Source organism: Lissotriton helveticus, chromosome 5_1 (genome assembly GCF_964261635.1).
Source record: "Lissotriton helveticus chromosome 5_1, aLisHel1.1, whole genome shotgun sequence".
NCBI lineage: Eukaryota > Metazoa > Chordata > Amphibia > Caudata > Salamandridae > Lissotriton > Lissotriton helveticus.
Genome location: NC_136065.1, coordinates 868413866 through 868431749, shown reverse-complemented (window position 1 = coordinate 868431749; position 17884 = coordinate 868413866).

The following is a 17884-nucleotide window of genomic DNA, read 5'->3' as shown; positions in this document are numbered from 1 at the left end:
CAGCGACCCACACAGCTTTGATTTGAGCAGTGCAGCGCATGAATAAGAGCGGCACCCATCACTGCCACAGCACTAAACATCAGACGGCGTAATAGAGCTAAGGCGGCACCCAAGTACCAACTGGCGTAGACCCATTATGCGGACAAGGAACGCCGGCCTGACACAACCCCTCTCTAACTACCGCCCCCACAAAGCAGCGAGACGCCAAAAGGCTAAGATGTTGTACCCCGTAGACAGCATAAGACATGACTCGAATGCACATGACAGGTCCACAGTAGAAAGAGCTAACTCCCCATCAGTTACTGGACACACAAGGATAAATGGGGTCACTGGTACCTTAGGAACACCACGATACAACGACGACATGGACACCAGAGCTGGCAACAAGAAAAAGCCAAATGCAAACGATGACAGCTTCATCTCTTGCAATAGTAAAAGTACCAATGGAGACAATGATATCAGGAAATACTTGCAACAACAACGGAACCAAAGCGACCTTCCAGCCCATGGAGAATCAATCTACACATCCCCTGCAGTCTCCAAGCCGGCCATTCACTGTTCTAACGTCAACAACGTCAACGTCAACAAAACTGCAGACAGTGCCAAAAAGACCTCACCTAACCACAACTCGGTACCAGCAGTCCCTCTTTCCCCAAACATCCTGATTATTAAAGGCAAAATGAAACAAATTGAAGAATCCGCAAAGGAGCACAACCCAATTGGAGCTAATGATATAGGAGCTCACACTCTGGTTCTTGAAAGCTCACCTGACGTACCACCAGAAAATCAATTAAACACTACTGCCCCTGGGGGTAGAGATCTAAATAAACAACTCAACACCAAAATAGAAACCCCTGTCCACTCCAAAACTACAGGGGCTTCTCCGGGTAATCCGATAACCCCAATAACCCCGCAGACGCCCATCAACCTGGGGGTAGAAGACGTAGAGGCGAGACCCCAAGGAAACAAACACTCGGTTCCCGGGTCGGAGGAAAGTATAACAACCTCGAATGCCCACTTGCCAGGCTGGGAATCCACTCTGGCCTCACAAAGGATAGAAAACTACCTCGCGGTAACTAACGAGGCCTTGATATCAATGGGAAATGCAGCACTAATGCATGCAGACAAATTAGACATCCAAATAAATATCTTGCAGTCAATAGCAAGCTCTATCTCTGGAGTGGACTTAAAATTGGAACACTTAAATTCCTTAATACGCAGAGCGCAGGCGGACACAGAAATAACGATGAAAACTATGGACTGTGGATGCTCCCCGATACCGCAATCCCTGGAAAAACTCCCAGAAATAATGAACACCCTAGTCATGGATCTTAAGCAAGAGGTGAATAGAACGAAAAAATCAAACTCACAGACCAATTTGCCTCCAAACCAATGCTCAAAGCCTGCCTGGAATAGCCCAGAGAGACCCAAAGTAACCCCCAGCAATACGAAATATGAAACAAACAGCCAACGGAGCCCCCACCTTCTGAACTCAAACTTACACCCTCAATCCAATCAAACAACTAACACCAGCTCCAGCCCCTTGGGCGATTTAACTCCACCACTTCCATCCCAACAACCCTTATCAAGGAAAAACAAGAAAAAATTGAAAAAACTCAACAAAGCAAAAAAAGATAAAAGTTATGCAAAAGAGAAAACTGATCATTGGTTCACACCTGCAAATAAGGTGCATAAAGCATCGAATATAGGGGAGGAGAAGGGCCGGGGCTTAAGTCCATTAGACTAAAATAAAGACATTCATAAACAAACAAATGAAACATCCACCATAGGAAGGACTAACAGAAGCATAAGAGACTCCCCCAGGGAAAACCTACCCGAAACTTTAATCGATAGAGCTCCTGTGCCACGTAGCCAACTGAATCAAGCATCAACCATGCCGGCTCACCATGCTGAGGATTATAACAGTCTAAAACCAGTCCAGATTGACGCCGATAATGGCCGCCAGCAGGAATCAACATCCAAAGCTCAAGGGGAACAAACCGCCACCCAAGCAAGAAATAAAGGCGATCGATCTCAGGGGGAACACACAACCGCCTCTGGGCCCATCCAGTATAATCTTGCCACAAGAACAAAAGGGCCTGACGAGGAAAGGGTTCCAGGGGCCAACTACACTCATAACCCAAGAGAACCCACTGTAGCTTCCACGGCGCCATTAAAAACAATTAATCGCCCCCAATCACTAGCCTCTGAGTCAGAAAATCAATAAGTATGGTAATACCCAGAATATAACTCACAAGGGAGCTGGGACATCCTCAACAGAGGGAATCTCTTGAAACTCTGCAAAAATATTTCAGGTCTGGAGAGCATAAAATCAACGGACATTGAGAGGGTAACATTCGTTGGCCCAGGGCCTAGCGAACAAAATGAAACTACCGAGATAACCTTCGCCAATTCCAACATGGCGAAGGCCCTGAAGGGCCACAAAATACAGCTGGACAACTGGGGAATAAAAATCAAACCCCACCATCGAAGAAATATCCGGAAATCCTGAAAGGAAAAAAAAGACAACAGGGAGACGAAGACACGAAGGAGAGGAAAACCACTCACATCATTCGTTTAACCCCATCCGCCTGCGGATCTATCTTACATGGTTCACTAGGAGGCACACAACCAACTGAGTTGGTTAGTAATTCAATACAAATCTTTAAACACACAGCAGGTGGTCATCGATCCTGCTCAATATTGGGGCAGGGCCCTAAAGACTGGTCTTGGCTGGCCCAGGCTTTAAACTCCACTTCCTAACGGCATTAGAGGGCCTTTGTTAAATAACCCTCCGCCCACAACAATGAACATGCAGGACACTAGCTGGCGCATCGTACCTGCTTCGTATACCACCAGCTCCGACCAAGAGACCAGATATCACACAGCTCAACCAAATTCCAAAACATGTGGAAATTCGAAAATCAGTTCAACAAACAATCCAACCATCAACATAATCTCCTGGAATGTGAAAGGGTTACACAAAGCCCTGCAAAGCTCCGACGCTATAGCTCTTATGGTTGGAGCAGACATAGTTTGTGTTCAGGAAACATGGGCCATCTCAGCAACACCATTACGTAATTACGCTGAATATTTTAAACCCGCAAAAAAGATTAATATCTTTGGGAGACCATCAGGGGGTATTTCAACTTATATCAGACATGCATTAAAGGTGGACTTTGAAGTAATACAGAATGACTCAGACATGTTTCTGGCAGGGATTTTGAAAGGCTTAATAACGCCCAAGGGCCAGACTTCAATTCTTCTTATAAATATTTATTACAACTACCACGGGTCAAATTCAAACGATAAATTCTCCGACCTGCTACAACAGATCGAAAATCTATTGATACGTTACGCGGCCATGGATCCAATTATTTTGGGCGACTTTAACTTGCATGACATAGGGCACCCTACTGATGAAAAACACCATAGCGGAAACACAAGAAAACTCAATGCCCTAATGCGAGCCTATAAATTAGGAACAACACATCAAATTTCCATGAAGTACAAACCAACAGTATCGATCCCCCCGACCTTTAATAATCATACAACAATTGACTATATTTTATTAAGCGAATACTTACAAAAGCACGTGATACGTTACACCGTCCAACCTCGGACTGACAGTGATCACGCTGCACTCTTGTTAGAGCTGTCCATGAGCGCAAACTTTAGACAGCCTATTCAACACATAGGATCCTCAAATGGAGATGAACTATACAAACTGCCCAAAAGAATCAAATGGGGACTGCTCCCGATCCACAAATTTGCCGAATGGAAATCATCTTGGAAAGGGTGGCAGACTGACCTTAAGGGCCTGGGAAGAATTGGAGAATGGGGTGGCTTGGCATATGATCTTGCCCAACAGCTCCGAGAGAATACTAATCAAAGAGCTTGTGACAACACCGTATACAAACTGGGATTCCATCCTGCAATAAAGGATTCCAAAAAAGTGCTCAATTCCAAACGCAGGGCTTACAGGGCAACCGGAACGCTAATCGAAAAAAAGGATCTACAGGAGGTGGCCAAGGCTCATAAAAAGATCGTCTGGCAAGTGAAACGTGAGGCAACTGAGCTAAAATGGCTGACAATCTTCAAACTGCTCGCTCCTTCCAAGTCACAAGAATTTTGGCAATATATAAACAAAATTAGCCAGGGGTCCTGTGACAGAGAGAATTCGATTGATGCGAGCACGTGGGTAGCCCACGTAAAATCCCTCTATACTAACGACTGGGATACAAACCCAAGTAAAAAATCTTCTCTTGATGACCTGCTAATTGACGATATAACAGAACCAACGCCCCTCAATGCCAATGCAACACCAGCTGGAAAAAAGACTCTGAGAGCAATCTTGAAAAAAATACGCCCCAATGGGGCTCCTGGACCAAACGGCCTGCCTGGCTCTCTCTTTAGAGAGGACATCAACTTTTGGACCGAGAGCCTGAGTCTGCTGTATGCGGAGTGCAGACTCATGATGGACGTCCCGGACTCCTGGAGGGGATCCCTGCTACACCCAATCCACAAAAAAGGGGCATGCGTCGACCCAAAGAACTATCGAATGATTGCCCTACTGGATGTGGAAGGTAAAGCATACGCAAGCTCTCTCCTTACAGAACTAACAAATTGGGCAACCAAGGAAAACCTGCTCCCCTTCCACCAAACGGGTTTCCGCCCGGGAGGCTCAACCATAGATAACATCATAGTGCTCTCATACCTTGCTCATCAATCAACGGCCCAGGGTGCCCAACCACTTTTTGCCTGTTTTATTGATTACACAGCAGCATTCGACGGTGTCGACCGGAACATTCTATGGAGCAAACTGGCAGGTTGGAACATCTGTCCGAAACTACTACAAGCCATCAGATCCCTGTACACCCAGACGTGGGTAAGAGTCAAACTTTCGAGTCAATCAGCCACGGAAAAAATTGGCACAGATCAAGGCCTAAAGCAGGGGTGTGTTCTTGCCCCGCTCCTTTTTAATTTATACACAGCTGATTTGGGCAAAGCCCTTAAGGGAGCAAACCTGGTGACTCCGAAGATCGGGGAAACTAGACTTCAATTGATGCAGTATGCCGACGATCTGGTCATATTAGATCATACCAAAGTCGGCCTTCAAAAAGGGCTAACTGCCCAGGCAAGCTACAACGCCAAAAATAAACTGGTGGCAAACCAATCAAAATCCAAAATATTGATCTTTGGCAGATACCCAAACAAGAAATATTAACAAAATGGAGACTGGGATCGCTCACGTTATCTACGACTCAAGCATATAATTACCTTGGAGTATGGCTTAGTGAAACCGGCAGGCCTCACGTTCATCGACTCAAGCTTATACAGAAAGCCAAAATGGTAACCTATGCAATTTGCAAATTAAACGCAACCTTGGAAAGCCCGACCACCGTGGCAATCCAACGGGTCTTGAAAGCAAAACCACTACCCTCCATCAATTACGGTATACAGGCGTTTCCAGGAAAACTGTCGCAAGACCTCGAAAAGCTTAATTGCGCAGCATATAAAAAGCTATTTTGTCTACCAGCATGTACAAGAAATACTCTAATTCGCCTTGAATTTAACCTTACCCGACAATTCTTGGAAGAACTGGCAGGCATGGCAAAATATTTCTATTTAACAACAGCAGCTCCAGAGAATTCGATGAAGCAAGTAATAAATAAAATACTCATAAAATCTGGTAACCCCTGGTCGGACTGCCTGACTTTAGCTAAAGAACATCTGGAACTAGCAATAGAAAACTGGGATCCCAACATAATAAAATACACAAACATAAAAGCAGTCATGAGAAAACAAGTAAGAACTCATTCACGAAAACTGGACATTGAAGCCTTGACAATCAGAGGCTTCCACGAAACTCAAAGCTCCCCGCATATTTTAAATGGTCTAAAACCACACTTGGTACAGTCGGTGGGCAGGCAAGCCCTTCAAAGGATCCTGGCTGCAAGACTGCATGCGCTCCCCTTAAAACAGCTATATCCACCCGTTAAAGCTGCTCCAGAGATCAAGGAATGTCGACTCTGTCAATATAAGCGGGAATCTTTATCCCATATTTTATTATGCTGCCCCGTCCTCCTGACAGTTCAAAGAATCCATCTAAGACCTATCCTCCTCCAAATAGGAGTACGGACGGCAGAAGAGGCTGTTTTCCAACTATACCTGCTGAACACAGTGAAGGATATGGCCAACTTTGCATCTATCATGCTCGAACAGCTTTAATGGCCAAATCAAACAAGCCTGTAACTGACTTTTAACGGGTGGACTCCTCCAAGTAGTACCCGTTACCCTACAACCCTTTATTTTTACTTTCTTTTCTTTTTTTTTTTTTTTCTTCGTTGTTTGCATTGTGTATGTATTTTAAATAGGAAATTCCAAGACTAAGAATATAGTGTTTTAGTTTTAAATGAAATATGAATTTGTTCTAAAGATGTGTTTTTGTACAGATTGCTAAAATTTTAATTAATTAAGCAATAAAGACTACCATACCATACCTAAACTAAACCCAAAGCAGTTAGATCCTTTGTATTTGGAAATCTTGAAGTTCTAGGATATAAATCAAGCAAAGTTTCCTGAAAGCCTTTGTTCAATGCATGATGCAAAGTTGGGAAATTACCTAGCAATAAAAAGTCTTTTTTGTTTGAACGGTAGGTCATCCCAAGATTGCCCGGCAAAGAAAACTTTTAAACAAGGGACACAGAATTGCCCCACAGATTATATTTTTATGCCAGCATGGAATTTTGCTTTAGTAAAGGGCTTCAGGATTAGTCACATAGAAGGGAGTGACCACAATATACTAGAACTAGAACTGGTAAACATTCATCAGATAGTCTGTGAGAAAGTAATTATACAACAAATGGATTACCCAAGGCGCATAACAACACGGTTACCAGAAGAATACACAGAAAGGTTAACCAGGCTCCAACAAAACATTGATCTAAGATGTGTGAGTGGCTTAAACCTGGCTTGGTATGTTGGAAAAATAAATCAAGTGGTACAAAGTATCAAGGTAAAGCTCAGAACAGATGCAAGGGCTACTAAGAGTAAACAAAATACCCTGGTTAGACAAGGAAACTGGTTCAACATAGACTGCCTAAACAAGAAAAGAGAACTAAGGAGGGAAGAGCATAGCCTGCGTAAAAAATTTGATAGGACCAGGGCTGAAAATCTAGTCAAACTAAAGAAAGAGTATACCATGCTCCTTTATATTACTAAAAGAGCCTACAAGGAAACATGCTGGGGAAAACTACTGGAGGCTATTGAATCTAAGAACATACAACATTTCTGGAAGCTGGTACAATCAGCGACAGAACCTTCAGTTGTCTCAATGAATTGTGTGGTAGAAGAGGGTGCCTGGGAGGATTATCTGCAGGCACTATATACTCCGGGGAGAGAAACTGAAGAGGAAGTACTAGGGGACTGGAATGGCCTGGTAGGAGATCTAAAAACAGATTTTTCAGTAGAAAATGTGCTCAATACGATAAAGACCCTGAATTTAACAAGAGCTGCAGGCCCAGATAACCTGCCAGCTCTGATAATAAAATCAAAGTCGTCGTGGTGGGCAGAATTCTTCTCCCTAATGTTCTTAGTAATCTCAGAATCAGGGACGATCTCAATTAACTGGAAAGGTGTGATAATCAGGCCAATTCATATGAAAGGGGATGTTTATGCACCAAAGAATTATAGATTAATTAACTTACTTGACATTGGTGAAAAGATTTTTGCTAAAATAATGCTAGGTAAGTTAAAAGATTGGGCAGAACGGGGATCAATCATCCCAGCTGAACAAGGGGGATTTAAAGAAGGCCATTCAACAATAGATCATTGCTTTGCCCTATGGGCACTTGCCCAGAAATCGATAGAGTAAAATGGGAAGTTGCATTGCTGCTTTGTCGATTTTCGGGCAGCCTTTGACTCTGTGGACCATAACTGCCTCTGGGAATACATGATAAAATATGGAATACCGGACGGCATATTGATGATTTTAAAAAAGTTACATAGAGGGAACTGGGCCCAGGTTATCAGAGACACACAGGGGTCACTTACTCATAAGATATCTGTAGGGAAAGGCCTCAGACAGGGGTGCTTTTTGGCACCCTTGTTATTTACAATTTGTTTAGCAGATCTCCCTGCAGTATTAGAAGTAGAAAGAAGCACAAGCCCAAGAATGAGTGGTAACAAAGTGTCCTGCCTCCTATACGCAGATGATCTTGTGATCCTTGATCAAACAGAAATAGGACTCCAAAGGAAATTAAATGCTTTTAAAAATTACTGTGATAGAAAGTTTTTAACTGTAAATATGGAAAAAACAAAGGTTTTATGCTTTGGGAAGAGTCATAAGAATTTTAACTGGTTTTTAGGTCAAGACAAATTAGAGGTAGTTAAAGAATATAGATACTTAGGCCTCTGGATTGATAGCGCGCTAAAATGGCGCACCCAACTGGATGCACAAAAAGTAAAAGCTTTCTCGTCAGTGTGTGGGCTTAAAAAATGTAATAAAGAATATGGTGATATGTCACACAGACCCATGCTAAAGGCATTCGAAGCAATGATCCCCCCGCAAGTACTGTATGGGGCAGAGGTTGTTTACCTGAGTGGTAAATGCGTGTGGGATCAGGAAGAAGGGAACTTTTTAAAATACTAATGTCACTACCAAGCTGCACAATGATCCAAGCAATCAGAATGGAGCTAGGGTTAATATCATGGAGTGTACAGACCCAAATGTCTTTGTTACGATTCTGGACCCAGGGGATATACAGAAGGTCTCACAATGGTGCAGAGAGGAGATTCAAACAAGTAGCCTTAGCTGGGCAAAGGACATGAGAAGAAACCTTCAGAAAATAGCAGTGCACCTTAATGTGAGAGTCTCTCAGCAATCCCTGGTAGTCGATTTTACAAAGAGAACGCTTGAGGAACAAGGGCAGTCTTACTCAAGATCGCAGGACCTAGACTATATGACAGGGAAAAAAATCGGTCCAGTGGGTAAAAAGCTCATGGGCAAATGAAGCTTGGTTTCCGTACTTGGATAATTTGCCCAACCAAGGTTTAAGACATGAAATTTTAAGGGCCCGAGTTGGGATTAATCCCTGGAAGACGGAAGAAAAAATAAAAGCTGCATTGATTTGTTCAGATGGTATTTGTAAATGTGGGCTAGGAATAAGAAACGACCTTATGCACATATTGCTTGATTGTACATTGGTCTTAGCCATACGGAAATTGTTTTTACGCCCAATATTTTTAACATACAAGCTAAATTCGCGTGCCCAAGCCATTTGTTTACTCACAGATAAGCCAACGCTAGATATTGCAATTGGACTGGGAACATTTCTGAAAGTAACAAAAGAATTTGTAAGGGAGAAATTAAAGGAGGGGCACTGATTTTAAATATTTTTAGGGTTCTCCCATCAATGAGAATTTTAGGGATTTAGATATTTTTGTAAATTGTGCATAATGAACTGTGATAGTTTGAGGGTGTTACCTTTTTCTTACATGTATGGTGTTTTAATTATTTATTTGTTATAGAATACATATTGTCCCTACTATTTGGATCCCAATTGTGTTTTGTGTATTGTTTAAAAGACTATGGTCTAAATAAACAAAGTTTTTATCTCTCTCAATCAATACTATAAAAAATTTACTCGCACCTTAATCACCAGCATGTTGGATTATGGGTACACCTGAAATGCCAGGATCACTAAGCAACTCATCAGAAGACTACAAACCATCCAGAACTCAGGAGCCAGACTCATTCTCACACACAGAACTGATATCACACCACACCTTAGAAAGCTCCTCCTGCTACCTAAACACAAATTCACAAATTTCAAACTCCTACAAGCACATTAAAGGCATTACACAACTTGGGCCTTACCTACCTGAACAGTTGCATTTCTATCCACCACCCACCAAGAATCCTCCACACTGTAGAACTCCTATTAGCACACATTCCACATATACCTGAACCAGATCAGGAGGACGAGCATTCTAATACATCACATGTAAAGCACAGAATGACCTCCCACTGATTAGAAATAACTTCCCTTGAATGGTCATTTACGTGTTGTGTTTCAAACTTCACATTTCTTTTGGGGTTCTCATTAGGACCTAATGCGTAGATGACCATTCATGGAAGTTATTTCTAATCATTGTGACATCTTCATGTAGGCCATCTTAAAAACGAAATTGGTCACCTACACTAACAAAGTGAGCTGTGGAGGGCTCCGGGAGGAAAGTATAATTGAGTTACCGTTTCATCGAGGGTCAATCAATTTGGGCGAGGGAAAACAGGGGACTGGGTACTAACCCTGAGGCAGGAAAATCCTTGAAAGGTAACTTTTGGGCTAGAGGTCTATCGGGATCCTCAGCGGGAGGGGGACCATCATCGGCGTGAGTCCGAGATAATGCAACAGAGGGGAAAGCAACAGGGAAGTAGTAGAGCATCAGAAACGGAGTGCATCACGGCAGTAGGTGCGTTCGCAGAGGGGGGGGCGGGCCAGTAGCAGGAGAAAAAGTTTAAAACGCCAGAGCGAAAAAAGGGGAAAGGGAAGAACAGGCTCCAGGGAGGAACCGGATAGTGAATGGAGATTGGTTGAAAGAGCATATAGTCCAGAACGTTTTTGGAAAAGGAAATTACAATTGTAGTTGAAAGGTAATTCAGGCAGATGGTCATTATGATATGTTACAACTTAACATTCATGTAAATTATATTTACTGTTGGATATGAAAAAGCATATGACGTGAAAATGTTTCACTGTTCTAAAAATAAATGACCCTGATAGTAAAATAAAGTTGAATTGACAGCAAGCACACATAAAAGGAACGATTTTTGGGGGAACAAAATAGCAAAGTGGACATAGATGAGGAGAGGGTAAGGCAGTTGGTCCTTATGCTGTGTTACCCATTATGCATTGCGAATAATGTTAACTGATCGGTTTGAGCGAGTCCACTTAGTGTGAAAAACTTATTAGTGCATTTGGTATATGAAGGGCTCAAACAGTTGTTGAAAAAAGGTTGTGCATCATGTTATCGCTGAACAAAGTTCAAAGTTAAATTTAGATGCATATGTCAAGCAAATCACACAATTGTGAAGTAGAGGTTGTGCAAATTATTGACGAGCTGTAAGGCAATCTGAATTCTACAGTGTGGAAGGGAAGGGATGTAAGGGGAGTGATTCAAGGGGACCTAACATGATGCACCTGAGGTATCAGAGAGTGAAAAGGGGGTCAATAAAGGTATACAGTGTTCTGCCACTCATCTTGGGTGTTCAACCCTTGATTTACAGAGTTATATATAGTGTGATCCATCTACATTCACTACATTCACAATTGTTAAGGAGTTGTTGCAGGTTGCCCCCTCATATGAGTAGTGAGGGCTGGTCAGTAACCTGCCAGGTCATGTAATTCTCCATGTAATGTTTCTCTAAGTAGTGTGCAACAAGGGGGGCATTGTCAACTTTTAGCGGATGCAGCTCTTGTGTTGAATGATGTGTTGTTTCACCATTCTGTGGTTTGCCCAATGTATACAAGATTACAGAGGCATCGTATTGCCTGGATGACGTTGGTAGAGCGGCAGTTTGTGAATTTCTTCAATTCGTATGAGCAACCATTTGGTTTGAATTCTTTGGTGAGGATCGTCAAGGGGCATGTTACACAGTTCTGACATTTATAGTGTCCTACAATTGGTGGGAACCCCCATGAGGAGGTAATGGATTCTGTGATATTGGGTTTTTTGGACCATGTTACTAGATGGTTAGCCAAATTGCTTCCTCTTTTGTAGGAGCAGAGTGGAGGTTGTTGAAATGCCTTGTGGGTGCGTAGAATGTGCCAAATTTTCTTGATGATTTTGCTCATCTTATTGCTTGAGGGGCAAAAATTGGAGAGAAAGGGGATACATTTGTTTTCACGTTTTTGTTTAGGTGTGAGTAGAATATCTTTGTGGCAGTACCATGCATGTGTGCGGGCCCTGGTGTCAGAACTCTCAAGACCAGAAAAAACGCTTCTGTTTGTGACATACCAAGCGGAGTTGGCTGGCCACGCAACGAAAATAAAATCCGGAACCGCTGTTGGAGTATAGCGGTACACTGGAGGAATCTTAAGATGGCAGCCGACTCGGAAGACGAGTCGGCGGTCTAGTGGTTTCTTTCCTTCCAGGTGCGGAGGCTGAGGTGAAATGCGCGTGCCAATGTTAATGCACACTTCACCAGAGTACTGGAGAGAGACGGTTGACAGTTTTAGCAATCCTGTCAGCCTATGAAAATTTGAGTCCTGCTTAGCTAATTTCCTTAAGACTAGAGTCAAATTTAGTCTGTGACATTTCTTAGATAATATATTTATCGTGGTAATCATAAGAACCCAAGAGTCATAGAAAGAATTGCGGAGAGTATCTTACCGACTTCGGACCTTGGCGGCAGCTGGAGATTTCGGACGACAAACCGGCAATTTAACCTACGAGAAAGACAGAGAGAGATACAGATAAGTGAAAGCTGAGCACACCTACCAGAGAGAGAGAGTTTAAGATAAGTAAAAGCAGAGCATGATTAATGAAGACAGCGCGCATGAGAAGTTTAGAGGAATAAAAGAGTGATTAAATAGATTAGATAAGAAAATTTGGAGAGAGAAAGATTTGAGATAGACACTTACCTTGACACACATAAATAGAAGTTCTGGACAAACCTGAAAGACAAGAAGAAGGATAATGAACCTAAATTTACAGCGACAAGCAAGAAACTGAGGAGATAATCAAAAGACATAATTAGAACAGGAATATCCCATTAGGAGGTAAGAATAGATAAAGTAGAGATAATAATTAGAAATAAATAACACAGAAATAAACAAGAATAAAATATTGAATATGTTTACTGGTAAAACTCCAGGAGCACAAGAGTAGGAAAAGAACAGGACAAGAAAAGAAAAGAAGGAAGAGTAGCACTAGTCTCTGGATTGTTTGGTAAGGGTTAATATGAACCAGAATTAGGTAAAGGGAGAGTTAGGGAGGGAGCTAATCAATCTCTTATTGTGTGCATTAGGACTTCTAAGATTCGTCAGAGCTACAGACGAGTTTGAAGAAGCATAAAAGAACAGATCCAGAATAGTCTCTTCTTTGTTTGGTATTTTATCCATTCCCCCGTCAAGTTTTAGTGTAACTGACTCTGGGTTTCCTGGAGGAGGAGTTGGGAAAAGAGCAACCATCTGTTCCTGTGCAAGTCATGGAAAAGAACACTCTTCGACCTTTGACAGAGTGAAATGCCCACGTTATTTAATTGCACCCGAACAGAATGGCTGAGGGAATAAATCTGCAAACCTTAGGAACGGTGCTCGAATCTATTCAAAAGGAACTGATAGCTGTTAGGGAAGAGAATCAGAACCTTAAGCTAGAAGTGGTGAAATCTAGGAAGGAGACAGCTGAACTGGCGCAAAGAATGGGGGAACCATTTGGTACTGGTAGGGAAAATCTAGGATCGTCAGCGGAGGGTTCAAACAGGTTAACCGCTCAAGTAATCCACTCTATTTCCCCGGTTATTCTATTGGCCACTCCAGAGTGATTCAGTGGGGACCCGCAGAAAGCACAAATATTTCTCACCCAATGTTCCCTCCACTTCATGTGCCGTCCTTCCATTTTCCCAGATGTGCAGTCACGAGTGGCATTTGAACTGTCTTACTTAAGTGGTGACGCAGCAGCGTGGTCGATGCCCCTGGTATCCAGAGATGCCCCAATCTTACAGCATTACGATGAGTTTAAGAAAGAATTCCTCCGAATTTTCGACAGAAGGAGAATTTCACAAGCAGTAGACAATGAGTTGTTGGAATTACGACAAGGCAATCGAGATTTAGTGGCTTTCCTTGCTCAATTTAATGAGCTGGTGGTGGAGACAAACTGGCCGGAGAGCAAGAGGGCTGCAGTTTGCTATCGTGGGTTACGAGATGAGTTGAAGGACGTGCTAGCGCAAATTCCTAACCGACCCACAGAAATATCCGAATTGGTAGATCTGGTATTAGAGATCGACTTTCGTCAGGGAGAACGAAAAGGTGAGAAAAGAAAAGACTTTAAATCAATGGTGCCCAGGTTTGATCGAGCCCGGTCGGTTTATAATAGGACAATAGAAGGAGCATCAAGCTCAGAGCCAATGCAAATAGGAACTTTTAATGGTTCATTAACGAAAGAAGAAAAAGAAAAGAGAAGAGCAGGGAATTTATGTATGTATTGTGGGTCAAATGGACATTTTGTGAGGAGTTGTTAAATAAAAACCAAGACTTCAATTAAGCCGAAGGAAAACTTGCAGCACCACCTGTAGGAGGACTTGGACAGGTGGATGCTAATCAGGAATTAACTCCAAAAGACCACCAGCTGGCGAACACACTTCAGTCCTCTTCACCTCACTTGGTCCTGTCTATGGAAATCAAGTTTCGACAGAAGGTTCTCGCAGATGTATCAGTGATGTTGGACTCTTGGGCCACGGGAAACTTTTGTGATCTGAGATTTGCGTCAAAAGTAGGTTTAGAAGCCATCCCAAAGTCCAAGAGTGAACCGGTGAGGGCTGTAGATGGCAAAAACCTTTCGTCCGGGCCAATTGTAAGTCATACCGAGCCAGTGAAAATGACATCAAGAGACTGACATGAGGAAATTATTCAATTTAATTTGATCGATGCACCCCAATTTGAACTCATCCTAGGGTTACCTTGGTTAACAGAACACAATCCTACCATTGATTGGAGTGCAAGAACGATCGCAATGAACTCAGATTATTGTAAAGAAAATTGTTTTGGAAGAAAAGAATTTGACCATGAAGGAAATCCTTCTCATTCATTGTGCATGATGGGTGTCTCAGTGTGCTTTATCAATTCACAAGAGAAACCTCTGGAATATCAAGACTTCGAGGATGTTTTCAGTGAAAAAGAAGCTGAACAACTACCACCTCATCGAGTTTATGACTGTACTATAGAATTGGAGCCAGGAGCAAATTTACCTTGCAGTCGTGTCTATGCATTAACGGAAAAGGAACACCAGTATTTGAAAGAATACTTGGATAAGTATTTAGCAAATGGCTTCATAAGGCCGTCCAAATCCCCGGTATCTTCGCATCTGTTTTTTGTGCCGAATTAAGAAGGTGACCTTAGGACATGTATAGATTATCGCGCCATAAACAAAATAACCAAGAAAAATTGCTATCCACTCCCTCTCATCTCAGTTCTGTTGGATCAGGTCAAGAGTGCACAAATTTACACAAAGTTAGACCTGAGAGGGGCCTAATATTTAATCAGAATGAAGGAGGGCGATGAATGGAAAACCGCCTTCAGAACATGGTTTGGGCTATACGAATACCAGGTTATGCCTTATGGTTTGTGTAATGCCCCAGCGGCATTTCAGCATTTCATTAACAACATTTTAAGAGAATTTATCGATCAATGTGCCATCTTTTACATAGACGATATCCTGATTTATTCAGAGGACTCACGGAAACATCATGAAGAAGTTAGAGGAGTTTTGCAGAAACTTAGAGAAAATCAATTGTTTGTCAAACTGGAAAAATGCGCTTTCAATGTATCCAAGGTGGAATTTTTGGGGTTTGTCCTTTCTCCAAAATGTATGAATATGGATGAACGCAAAATCCAAGCGGTGGTAGATTGGAAATCTCCTACCATCATGAAGGAAGTGCAGAGTTTCATAGGCTTTGCAAACTTCTATAGGAGGTTTGTAGAAGAATTCTCCAAGAAAATTCTGCCCCTTACCAAGTTGCTACGCAAAGGTGTCCAATTTGAGGGGTCTGAGGAAGCAGAGAAGGCCTTTGGGTTGTTAAAAAAAGCTTTACTTCGGCCCCATTGTTACTACATGCTGATCCATCAGAAGCTTTCTATGTGGAGATGGATGCCTCTGGTCAGGCCATTGGAGGTGTGTTATCCCAAAGGCACAAAGAAACTGGTCAATTGCATCCAGTGGCCTAGAGATCACGAAACGTAACATCGGCAGAACAGAACTACACCATTACTGAAAAAGAATTATTGTCAATTAAGGATGCTTTCAAGGAATGGCGCCATTATCTTATTGGAGCCAGACATTAAGTAACCGACTTTACTGACCATAGAAATTTGATGTTTTTTAAATCAGCCAAGACTCTAACACCAAGGCAGCTCAGATGGTCGCTGTATTTTGCTGAATACAATTTCGTGATCACATACAGACCTGGGACCCAAAATGGAAAAGCTGATGCCTTGTCTAGGATTGATACCGAAGATAAGAAACCTTTGGAACCAATTCCAACCATTAAACCACACTCGAAGATAATCTGTGCCACTACTCCTGTTACCTTTGGGGAACAGATTGTTCAAGTTATGACACCTGAAGACATGCAAGAATGGGTCAAGGAAGATGAAGGGAGAGAAATTCAACATCACGTGCCTTATCACAGAGGAGCTTTGTATATACCCACTAAGGAGTTACAGAATCAAGTACTACACGAATGTCATGATAATCTTTTGGCTGGGCATAAAGGAGAGGATAATACTAAAGAATTAGTGAAAAGACACTATTGGTGGCCGCATATGACCATGGACGTAGAGAATTATGTGAAGACTTGCGAAATCTGCGCTCAGGGAAAATCTGAACGGCAGGCACCAAAAGGGTTGTTGCAGCCTATTCCCACCCCTCGTGGTCCATGGCATACCATCACTATGGATTTAATTGTGGATTTGCCTTCCAGTCAAGGTTATAATACAATTTGGGTGGTCGTGGATGCATATACCAAAATGGCACACTTCCTTGCCCTAAAAGGTGTACCAACATCAAAACAGCTAGCGAAACATTTTAGCACACACATAGTCAAGATCCATGGGATTCCCAAAGTTACCATTTCAGACCAAGGTTCACAGTTTCTGTCTCATTTCTGGAAGGCCTTTTTGAAAAGTTTGGGAATTGATGCTAGATATTCTACCAGTTTTCATCCAGAGACTGACGGGCAGACCGAGAGGGTTAACCAAGAACTTGAGCAGTACTTGAGGTTGTTCCTATTGAAGCAAGGTGGAGAATGGTCTGATTATTTTTGGACAGCCGAATTTGCATATAATAATGCTAAGAACGTCTCCACTGGGTATTCCCCGTTTTATTTAAATTATGGCCAACCTCCAAAGTCTACTATAAAAAAATACAGAACTCTCTGTTCCAGCAGTTAAGGATTTAGTTTCTCATTTAAAAGAAATTCAACAAAATGCCTTCCAGAATCTAGAACAGGCGAAAATGAAATATAAGACCTATGCCGATAAAAGAAGGAGAGAAGGCCCCAGTTTAAAAGAAGGGGATGAGGTTTGATTAAGTACTAGAAACTTGAGGTTGAAAGGAAACAGAAAATTTCTCCCTAGATCTATAGGACCTTACCCAATTGAGAAACAGATAAATCCAGTAACCTATTGTCTAAACTTGCCAGTTAAAATAAAAATCCATCCAGTTTTGCATGTATCTCTGCTAAACAGGGCATCACCAGAGTTGCGAAAACCAAAACCCATTCAGTTAGAGTCAGGAGTGGAATTTGAAGTTAAAGAGATCCTGGACTCAAAAAGATTGAAGGGAAAACTGTATTATTTGGTGGACTGGAAGGGCTATGGTCCTGAGGAACAGTCGTGGGAGGTTGCTTCGGATGTTCATGCTCCCCGATTGGTCAAGTCTTTCCACAAAAAGTTTCCAACTAACCCAAGAGAGGAAGAATCTCCTCTGTTTGGGGGTACTGTCAGAACTCTCAAGACCAGACAAAACTCTTCCATTTGTGCCCTACGAAGCGGAGTTGGCTGGCCACGCAATAAAAATTAAATCCGGAACCGCTGTTGGAGTATAGCGGTACACTGGCGGAATCTTAAAATGGCCGTCGACTCAGAAGACGAGTCGGCGGTCT